Here is a 12,469-nt window from a genome sequence, read left to right on the forward strand (position 1 = left end):
TAAAGTGACTTTTTAAACTGTTATATCTAGAGCTTAGGTTCTTTGATATATCGCATATAACTTGAGCACTCAAAAGCTAGAATACTCCACGTCGCAAATGAGAAGACAGGAAACAAGTGAAAGAAATCCTACTCCAAACAGTGTTAAATATGGTACAAAACTCTCAGCCATTTCTAGTTTTTATAGTCATCAAATCAGCATACAGGGTTTTCTAGCATTTGTACAATAGGGATGCTACACATCAACGTTCTGAAATATTCTTCCAAAAGATGATTGGATGAGATGTCTTCAGCTTTGTCTGAGCTTCTTAGAGCTTAGTTAGGTTCACCCGTAGGTTGTCATCATATAGACAATCCAACAAAAAAATCATCATTATTACTTAGATCTTCATAGTTTTTTGAATTAAACAGAATTTACTACTTCAGGCCCCTTATACATCATGCACACACAGGCTCTTTCTCAATTTCACTCTTATATACTCTGCAGAAATAGACATTAATCCTCTTTAATCCTATGAATAACTTCCTCTAAATGAACCATGTAATTAATTCAAATGCTCATTTTGTCTGACACAAATAAATTATTTTGTACAAATACATACATTGTACTGTTTTTCATTTTTAACATCACGTACTGACTTATGTTAAACAACCATTAAAAACCATGAAAACATTGAACAACTGTTCCGTCCTAGTTTGAAACTGCATAACAATGTACAATAATAACTCTACCACAGGGGATTAAACTCAGGACCTTCAGTTTTATTTTCTAGTGTCATTTATATCAAATTCAAATTGTTTAACTTTTGACAAAAAGGAAAAATAAAACAAAACACATCTAACAATACTTTCTATGTTACCTATCATATCAGCTTAATTTAAGTGTATAAAAACAATACAACTTTAATTAACTTGAATCCAATTGAAAAATTGAAAAAAAAATACGGAAAAAAGAAGTCACAAGTACTATCTTCCTCTTTCCTTCTTTCCATCTATCTTTTATTTGATTCATCATTAATTTCCCAGTAGGATAGTTTCTATTACTTCTACACTCTAATTAAATTGAAATCACTCAGACATCCACGTACATAGACAAATACATAAAGATTATCTAGTATTATTTTAACAATAAATTAATTTCAATATTTTATCTCTTTCAGTCCCTCATTATTCTTTTACAGTTTGTTTTTTTCTTGATTTTATTTATTTTCTTTTGTACTTTCGACAAAAGTTTGTCTATCACTAACGTTCTCCCTCCTTCTTTCTCTTTTTCTCTCTCGATATATATAGATATACTAGTGTGCATTTCTATCCTATATTCTTTACGCACACTTTTTTTCCTAATTCACTTTAGCTTCCTCGTTGTTTTATTGAAAAATTTTATTAAATCAGTCAAATATTGTCAGATATCTTTGTTCTCATTAAATCATTCACTTTCCTCTCAGTTTAACACATTAATATTTATATAGTTGAAATCATGAGTCAGTTGTAGCTAGACCACCATGGAAAACCTGGAAGCACTGGACGGTCGTTTCGTCCTATTATGGGACTCCTCAGCGATGCGCATCCACGATTCCGCCTCGTGAGATTCGAACCCATTATCATTTGAATGAATTAAAGCTGTTTCTATCAGTTCGTCTCAATACTTCATAAATCCATCAAATTTCCTAATCAAACAATCAATAAGATTTAATCAGAAGTGATGGAATTTAAACAAATAGATAAATAATAAGCAAAAAAAAAATTCGCAAACATCGACTATGAAGACAACAATAAACTAATTAGAAATAGAAAAAAAATTGTCTTTTCTCTCTGAAGATAAGAAAACTTTGTCGTTGTTGTTGTTGTTATCGTTGTCGTTGCTGTTATCATGATTGCTACCGTAGATTTCTTTGTGTATTTTCTTTACAAGAATTATATTTCATCAGTTTAAACAATTTATTTTGTGTTCTCTCCGAAAAATTCCCCTTTTTTAATGAGTTGTTTATCTTTCATTACTAACTCATTTTCATTTTTGTTCTATACTTCTCATCTATACACTTATTTATATACATTAGGTGAGTATGTGTATGTATATGTGTTGTTTTATGTGTATTTGTCAATCTCTGTTTATTTGTCGATATGTCAATTTATTATACTTAACTAACTACTTGCCACGTGCCTTTTCTCATTTCATCTCTATTGTTTTTCTTCGGGTTTCTTTTTTGTTAGTTGGAATTCCCAACAGTCAATGTGTTCATAAATATTATCAGGATGGTTGTAATTATTTTTTATGATGATTTTAACTACTCACTTATAACAATTAACCAGTAGGTATTTTACCAATCAAATAATATTTAATGTTATCAAACTGAAAGTAAATATAAATAAATATATATGATTATCATAGGGGGGTTTTGTGGATTTTTTTTAGTAATTTATATAGTTGAAATCATGAGTCAATTGAAGCTAAACCATCATGGAAAACCTGCAAGCACTGGACGGCGGTTTCGTCCTATTGTGGGACTCCTCAGCAGTACGCATCCACGATCCCGTTTCGCAAGGTTCGAACACATGACCTGTATATATATATAAGGATATTATATATAAAGGATATCAATCTGTAAGATAAACATCCTTATAGCTAAACAATCCCTATATCCTACACAAATAAATAATAGTTATTTACCAATTAGCAAATGATTTCAAGATGAATAATAGAAGTTCTATTAAGGAACCATTATTGATGGAATTCAACTATGTTCGGAGCGACACTGATTTTACCGATGAAGTTAGCTTAGGTTTATGTAATACCGTAAGACGATTGATGTGATTTTAAATTGATATCATGAATGAATCGATGTTAGACCACCGTTGAAAACCTGGTAGAACTTGATGTCCGTTTTTTTCTAGTGTGGGAATCCTTATCAGTAAGCATCCACGATCGCTCAGCAAAGGGACTCAAATCCAGGACTTTCGTTCTTGTGATCGAAAGATTCAGTCAGTCAGCTACAACGTAAGACCAGGCATATATATACATCCCTCCAAGTTCCCACACATCATCAACACAACAACATGAACAACAAATTCATACAAACACTCACTTCAATGGTAGTAATACATAAAACAAAGATTGCATATAAGAATATAATACAGGAAGAAACAATTAGTTGGTAGAAAAAAAGATACAAAACAATTTCAATCTCACGGTTTAAGGGAAGACAGAGAGTGTATACACCTACAACAGCGTGATCGGTTCTGAACACTGTCACACTGAGTCTCCAACCACTACTCGTTACGATAGTCACGTGGACCCCAACCAAGTAGTCTGCATCTATATCATCACTCAGACTAGAGGTTGGTAACTTCAAGCACTGATGCCACTTTTCGGTTTGACCGACTCTAACTCTCTTCCAACCACCTGCAACACTAGTCAGCATAGCGCGTCGTGGTAATCGGTGTTCAGGCATACGTAACACGTGGCCCAACTATCTCTGTCGATGAGGATTCACAACCGCATTAATTGATTCAAAATGTCAGTCAGAAATCATTAAAGCATTAAAGAATGCATTTCAGTGATCAACTTACTCAATAACTAACTAATATATCGTTACTAGTTTTGTTTTTTTATAAGAAATGACATTGACATAATTCATTGATGTGTTAAGTCAAACAATCCAACAACCATTATTTATCGACTGATGACCCCCTTTTTAATAACAAACAATATCAATTTATTAACTGTCACTGAAATTTTAAAGTTTGAGCATTATCCAAAAAATTCTTAATCTTCCAAATAAATTTGTCAAATCATAACACCCTTGTCATGGTGACAAGTTTTATTATTTTTTCGCTGATTAATGATTAGGAATAAGTACGTGTTTATCAGTGAAGCATAACTAAATTCTATACTGTTATATAAACGTTTCTTTCTATTAATTTTATTAGTCAAGTATGATATTTGGTAACTGGGATTAACTGAAAAAAGTGACATTGATGTTTTATGAAAAATAATTATGTAAATATTTTAACAATACTATGACAACTTGTAAAGAAAAAAAATCAATACCATCTGATGATTAGATAAATAGAATTAATTCTTAAATCCTTACATATTTGTACAAAATGAGGTTGGATTTTACTTCCATTATGACTGGTCTTTGATGATTTTATATCCTCATAGTTGAAATCATTAGTCGATTGAAGCTAGATCACCATGGAAAACCTGGAAGCACTTGACGGCTCATGACTCATGATTTCAGCTATAAAGTTACTGAAATCTCCACAAAACCCCTTCTGATCTACAATCATGTGCTCACTAGTGACTGACTTCAAGAGATATTTCCTTGAGTTCTAATGGGAAGCAGTGACCAGTGAAGTTCTACCAAGTCTGTTATAGAGATATCAACTCACTGAAGATTGTAGAGATATCAACTCACTGAATACAATTTATGAACGGTTGCTCAAAATCGTGGATTGGTTGAAGTTAGACATTAACGCCGTTGGATGCCAGCTCAGTGGTCTAGAGGTTAGGTGCTCTGGCGCCAAACTGATAGATCCTGGGTTCGAATCTCGCTCGCGTGTGGGATCGTGGATGTGCACTGCTGAGGAGTCCCACAATAGGACGAAACGGCCGTCTAGTGCTTGCAGGTTTTCCATGATGGTTTAGCTTCAATTGACTCATGATTTCAACTATGAAAACACTAAATTCTCCACAAAACCCCTTCTGATTTTATATCCATTTACATTGATTACTTCGCAATATTAAGATGTTTATTTGACTTTATAATTCATGAATAATATTTTTCATTTTTCATTTGTTTAAGAAATATCATGTAATATAAGATAATATTATTCTTCTGGTTACATTCAAATGTCTGTAAATGCATGAAGTACATCACAATTTCCCTATCAGTTTGTCTAATGGTGTTACAGCCATGTTGATTAATTGAATGCATTAACATTCACGAACAGGAAAAAGGTCACTAGTTCCTAATAATCGACTGTCTATCGCACACGAATAAGGTTGTAAAAATTGTTTACAACCTTCCTAGTACTAATGAACACCCTTTAAAATAAAACCTTGCGATCTCAATAACAGACTCAGACAGGTGGAGAAAAATTTACTCCATTTTTATCAATCAATAACTATGAAACCATGGATATTCTAACGTTGAAGTAATTTGGATTTTATTTTTTACTGTCTAGCGTTATTTTTTTTATTTGCTTCATTAATCAAGCAAAAAACTTATTTTCCTTGGATGGATGAGTGTAGTTTACTATTTTATTTTTTCTGATTTAATATCAAATAAATAGTAGACAGTAATACAAACCCTTGACACGTTTATTATCGTTCAGAAAATTGTAACAGTGTGTATAAAAGTTTCTACGGAAATTATGTAGATTTTTTGAGATCTTGTATTGTGGTAAACAAGAACACAATTGAGAACAATCGAATGTACTCGAAAACAAGATTATAAATTACCTTACTAAAATCTAAGGATCATACTGTAAATACTTAATTTGCAATATGTCAATCAATCGTCTCAGACTTTACTGGTCCTTTACTTCCATACTAATTGTTTTTTATTCTTGTTCTTTCCTTCTCGATCTTCTAGACCTTCTGCTGCCAGACATTCAACTCCTGACTAGCGTTATATACTATTTATGTCGATATAAGTAGCACACATCGTAGTATTATTTTTTTTATTAAGTTTTATGTAATTTTCATCATAAAAATATAGTCAAGATATGTTTCCGTTATAAAGTTGTGTTACAATAAATTTCAAATTTGTTTAACTTAATAATTTGCATCTATTTTCATTCCAAAACGTTCAACAGAGATCATTCAACAACAAAAAAATAACTTGTTATGTTACATTATACAACAAAAATGCAAACAATTATCATATTTATGAGCAAAGATGGATAGTGGCTAGCAGTGGAATCCAGGACGCGCGCTTCCTCCTATTTGGGGCTCGTCAGCTGGATGTATCTCCTTCACAGAGTTGATGTTGACTCTGGGAGAGGATACACATATACTAAAAAGAGACTGATCAATTGCAGTCCTAAATAACAATGGGAACATACAAGTAAATAACACCAAGTGAATTATCATATTTATTTGCACCATCATACACATATTCAGTTAAACATGATTACTTAATAAAGTTTTGTTAAATTCCGATTATTCTTATGTATTCAATAACAAATTAAGTACTCCCGAAGGAAAATATCCATTAAGAAGTTTAGATGATCTAAATAAACATCTTCATTGTATCATTCTTCATAGAGAACCTGGAGAATTCTAAAATGACTGATATAATTATAAATAGTCAAAACAATCAATAAGTTGTTTCTTTGAAATAACCAAATTAATTTGTAGAATGATAGAAACACAATTAGAATTAACATGTTGATGTATTTTACTTTAAAATTATTGAAACATTGAATGATTTCAAATTTTTAGGCTGTTTGTTTCACATAGTATTGTTTGTTTTAAACTTCAGCCCATTGCATAAACAAGTGGCTCTGACGACTAAGTAGCTGAGTGGATAACGCGATGGCATTTGAAGCGAACGGTACTGGGTTCGAGTCCCAGAGTGAACACCAACTCTGAAATGAAGGTAGATCCAGCTAACGAGTCCCAAATAGGACGAAACGCGTGTCCTGGTCTCTATTGATAGCCACTATGCATCTTTGTTTGTTTTACAGATTTTCATGATCCTATCTTATCCCATCAAACAGAAAATTTTTTGACGTTTACTGAGAAAATCAACGTACTGAACAAAAACAATTAAATGATATTTTAAAGAAAACTTTACTCTATGTATACAGTTTCATATTTTTAATTTTGATCATATTGATCAATGCGCATCCACAATTCTACACCAGAGGGACTCAAACCCTAGACCTATCAGTTTTGCGTGTGAATGCTTAACCTCTAGATCACTGATCCGGCCGGTATGCAACAGTGTAAATGTCTAACTTTAACCAATCCACAAAATTGAGCTACTTTCCACCATTTAAAGATGGAAAAAACATCATAAAAGAAATTTTCAACTGTACTGTTATAAGGACAATTAGTTCACTTATCTACTCCCTACAAATTTTATGATCTTATCACCTCGTCAGAATTTTATTACTTCATTTTTCTTCTTATCATTTTCTATTTGCCTCTCAAAAACTAATTTTAATTGAGTCTAGGTTAATCTACACCATGTTGATATACACATCCCAGCATGAACCTAATATACACATGATATTGAAAAACATTTTTTTAACTAATGTCATGTCAATGTTTACGTTATTTGACTAAAATTTAATTTTAAAAAATTGTTGTTTAGCAACAAAATAGTTTACCATCAAAATATAACTTTTCTTGTGTTGAGATATTTTTACTAAAAAACAAGTAATATGATTTATAGACGTACTTCAAAATCAATACTTAAGTTTGTTTAGAATTTAAATGAATTTCCCTAATAATAAAAAACAATCTGAAAGTCTTATAAGCAAAGATGGGTAGTAGTTAGCAGTGGAATCTACGACGCGCATTTCGCCCTATTTGAGACTCGTCAGCTGGATGTACCTCCATCTCAGAGTTGATTTTCACTCTGTGACTCAAACCCAGTACCTTTCGCTTCAAACGCCATCTCGTTATCCACTCAGCTACTGAGTTCCACTGCTAGCCACTATCCATCTTTGCTTATAATGCTTGTGAATTAAGGCAATATCGGAGCAATACACAGTATGCACATATGCCAATAAGAGACTGACCAGTTGCAGTCCTAAACATCAATCGGAAGATTCAAATAAACAATAATAAGTGAATCTGAAAGTCTGTTTCTTTTTTCACTTTTTTGTTTCTAGTAATAAGATGGAAACAAACTAAAAACCAAATTTGAATTAGCCATAGCAACATTTTTTCTCAAGTTGTCTTCCTCATTAGTTTAATCAGTTCTTTTTTATTGTATAAATACAGGATATCTTAATGAATAATTAAAGACTTTTTGATTGTCTGAATGTTTGATGTATTTTCTTGGAAAAGTTAATCATGGTCGATTACTATTATTCTTAAAAAAATATCAGAGCTTAATGAACAGCTGTTTCGTCCTAGATTTTAATCTTCTTATGGAAGAAATCATTGGAATTAGATCCAGGGACTAAATTATGTCGTGATTGCTACAGGATCATGTGGCGTTTGTTTCAATCATTTGTATGGTGTAAATGTGTATTATCAATAGATTCCAAACAATAATATAGCAGACGTTTATTACTATTTGTTTCACTATGATGCTTTCGTCGATAGTATTTTATTAAAAGAATTATTTTTGAACTAAATCCATAACTCAAGCAAGCTCTATTATTACAACCCTACCCGAATTTATTCGCAAATAAATTTAAAGCCAGACAAATTATGTAGTAAATAGGTTATTCCAATCTTATTAGTTACTTTACAAATGTTCTCATTATAAGCTATTACTTACTGACTTACTTACTTACTCCTGTTACTCCTAATGAAACATAGGCCGCCGACCAGCATTCTCCAACCCACTCTGTCTTGGGCCTTCCTTTCTAGTTCTATCCAATTTTTGTTCATTCGTCTGATGTCTGTCTCTGTTTCCCAGTGTAATGTGTTCTTTTGTCTTCCTCTTTTCCTTCGACATTCAGGATTCCATGTGAGGGCTTGTCTTGTGAAGCAGTTGGGTGATTTCCTCAATGTGTATCCTATCCACCTCCATCGCTTCTTCCTGATTTCTTCCTCCACTGGAATCTAGTTTGTTCTCATTATAAGCTATTAACCTTTATTAATGGTATCATTATTAATTCATTGATCGTACTGTACTTATTTTAATTTACAGTTGATCTCAGTTGAGATAGGTAGTGATCAATCACATGTGTGTCAGGCACTTCTTAGTTAAGATCGAATTCTATCGGTCCGACCAACACGACATTGGTTACTAACCAGTGATCAATCAATTATAAATACATGTCAGTCCTACAGCATGTCAGTCGCGGACCAGATAGCTTAGTGGTAATGTCTCTGAGTGTCTCTGGGTGACTCGAGACCATAATCCGTCAGGGAGCATCAGTTTCTTAAAGATTACAGGTACACTTTGCTAACGAGTGCAAAATAGCACGAAACTAGGTCCAGGATATCTTGTCAACTGATTACAGCCACCTCAACTTATTCTAATATAATTAACTATTCACTTCTCATATATCTATCCTCACAATAGATATGCATATCTGTGTCCATGCCTACTGACCATCTGTATTAATAACTCCTTTGGACTATATACAGACTTATTTGGCGAGCCGTGCTTTGAGTTGGTTGACAAACCAACAGTCGTACTTCGTCACTCATTCACCTCTCTTTGCGATTGTTTGTCAGTTGATTTACATGCCTGGAATATATATATTTCCAATACATTTCGTATAAGACTTTGAGTGTTGCGTTTTCTAAAGAGATCAGTTCAAGAATATATACTTCATTAATCATGGGAATAATCAAATGTTGAAGTCAGTTGCGTCACAATAACTAAAGTTTATTGGTCATTAAGTATTAATGTGAAAGTTATGTAATTCAGTTTAAAAATAAAAATTAAACCATCAAAACAAAAAGGTACTTAGCCTGTAACATATGAATCTTTAAAATATGTCACATGAGATTAAGATAAAAATATTTATTACAATGGATGTTTTATATACTGGAACGTGAAAAGTTTTCTATTAACTGCAATAATCATGTGTACAATTTTGTTCATACTGCTTATGAAGTAAAAAAACTTGGGCATACTTTACTTCTCTCTTGATCAAGTTAAGGAATATACAATAATGAGCTCTTAAAACTTCATTAGGGCCGAATTCAAGTTTGCGGTTCGAATGAACATAGAAGTACAATTGAGTCTCACGGTCAATTTATGATCTTGATTTATTTTTTCCAGAGTTTTTTTCACCTCACCTGTGACTGTACATCAACGGTTTTAACTACAACTTTGGAAAAGCACATTTATTTGTACTGTGATTTGAACAGTAAATTCAAATATGACTACTGGATTTCATGATGAACAAGAAATACTATTTCTTTTGTATCCAGCTTTGATATAATTTCAGTTTATTTGACAATGAAGACTTCATTAGGATTATATCTCAAGATTTCAGGTAGATTTTGTGTTTGAATGAGTCGTCTAACTTTTTGCCTCTCCTTTAATCTTAGTACGATCACTAGAATATACTGTCTGAGCATATATATAGACAGAGTATATGTACTAAGACTTGAATGTGAACCATTTAAAACCTCTGAATCTATTCTTTTATCCTAATTTTATTTCCTATTATTCAAATGTTAAGATATATCATGCCTTTCAATCGTTTACAACCGACTAGAACAATGTAATAATTAAGTTTTTACTTTAGATCGTAATTGCGGTTGTTTTTTTCTCTTTTCTGTATTTATTCAAAGAACAAGAAATTTCAAAATAACGCTACAATTGAGTCGTATATTTTATCTGTAAAAATCATCTCATTGAACTCTGAAAAAGGCATCTTGATAATTTTCTTTATACTCACAGTAAAACATTTTTTTTATTTTTTTTTTAGAGAAAACAGTACTTTTTTTGTTTTGAATTGACAATCGTTGGAAAACTTTTAAGAATGAAGAAACACAAGCCGACCTTTTCTCTTTTTTTTACATTCCTTACTAGTTTTACTTACACATGAATATTAAGTTCTATTTATAAAGCTGATTTTTAAATATTAACGTCTATCAGAAGTTAATGAAGAATAAAATCAATTCTCAGTAAAGGGTTGTGGAGATTGTTGAGTTTAGAATGATATCACACCATACCTAGTTATCCATCCTACCATTGTTTAGGTACTTCCCTAAATAATCAGTTGTTATAAGTGATTCGAAAGTTCTTTTTTCTTTTTTCGTCAATTAGATACTAATCTATCATAACTGTCATCCATAAACTATTTTCAATAAACTTTAGATCATTATACAACTTTCATTTGATGCTTAGCATATTCAAATATTTTGTTAATGATATAATTCAAATAAAATCCTGTATGTTAGGAAATAGCTAACAAATATGATTACGCAAATGTATTAAATGATATCACACTATGGAGGCTTCTTCGACACTATGGCGTGTCTGAGAAGATAGTCAATATCACATGGAATTCCTATGATGGATTAAACTGTCAAATCGTTCATGGAGGACAGCTCACCGACTCATTCGAGGTAAAGACTGGTGTCAGACAAGGTTACTTACTCTCACCCTTTCTCTTTCTCCTGGTGATCAACTGGATCATGAAGACGTCAACATCTGTAGAGAAGCAAGGGATACAGTGGGCACCTAGGATGCAGCTGGACGATTTAGACTTCGCAGATGATTTGGCTCTTCTATCACACACGCAGGAGAAGACGACCAGTGTAGCAGCAGCCTCAGCAGCAGTAGGTCTCAATATAAACAAAGAGAAAAGCAAGACTCTCCGATACAATACAACATGCACCAATCAAATTACACTTGACGGAGAAACTTTGGAGGATGTGGAAACCTTTACATATCTGGGCAGCATCATCGAAGAACACGGTGGATCTGATGCAGATGTGAAGGCGCGGATCGGCAAAGCAAGAACAGCATATTTACAGCTGAAGAACATCTGGGACTCCAAACAATTGTCAACCAACACCAAGGTTAGAATTTTCAATACAAATGTCAAGACAGTTCTACTGTATGTGCCGGAGACGAGGAGGACTACGAAAGCCATCATCCAGAAGATACAGGTGTTTATTAGCAGTTGTCTATGCAAGATACTTCGGATCCGTTGACCAGACACAAGTTACTGTGGGAGACAACAAACCAGATTCCAGCGGAGGAAGAAATCAGGAAGAAGCGATGGAGGTGGATAGGATACACATTGAGGAAATCACCCAACTGCTTCACAAGACAAGCCCTCACATGGAATCCTGAAGGTCAAAGGAGAAGAGGAAGACAAAAGAACATATTACTCCGAGAAATGGAGATAGACATGAGAAGAATGAACAACAATAGGACAGAACTGGAAAGGAAGGCTCAGGACAAATTGGGTTGAAGAATGTTGGTCGGTGACCTATGTTTCATTAGGAGTAACAGGCGTAACTAAGTAAGTATTGAATGATATCAATCATAAATAGGTTTTCCCCCTTTGAAGTATCTTTACTTCTCGATTTTTTTTACTCAGAATATTATTTATTACTGACTAATCAGTAATCAAAGTCAATTAATTTTTTTCAAAATGCAATTTTATGGTTATTTCTCTTTGTCATCAGTTAATAAATTTATTTGCATCATTAAAATTTTTTTTCTGAATCCCATTAATATAATAAACAACATAATAACCGTGTTCGTTTGTTTGTTTATTTGTGTTTGTTTGTTTGTTTTTTCTTAATGATTTTCATTTAACAACAACATCCCTTATTATCCTCTTGAAAACTTGTTCTTTAT

The 12,469-nt window shown here is 32.7% G+C and overlaps 1 non-coding gene across 1 annotated transcript; it reads left to right on the forward strand.

The window, feature by feature from the left end:
* Positions 1–6,514: 6,514 nt before the first annotated feature.
* Positions 6,515–6,586, forward strand: Smp_tRNA_02013_Pseudo_TTG.1.1. Its single transcript has one exon. It is a non-coding gene (tRNA).
* Positions 6,587–12,469: the final 5,883 nt, after the last annotated feature.

This window comes from Schistosoma mansoni, chromosome 2 (genome assembly GCF_000237925.1).
Source record: "Schistosoma mansoni strain Puerto Rico chromosome 2, complete genome".
Lineage (NCBI taxonomy): Eukaryota > Metazoa > Platyhelminthes > Trematoda > Strigeidida > Schistosomatidae > Schistosoma > Schistosoma mansoni.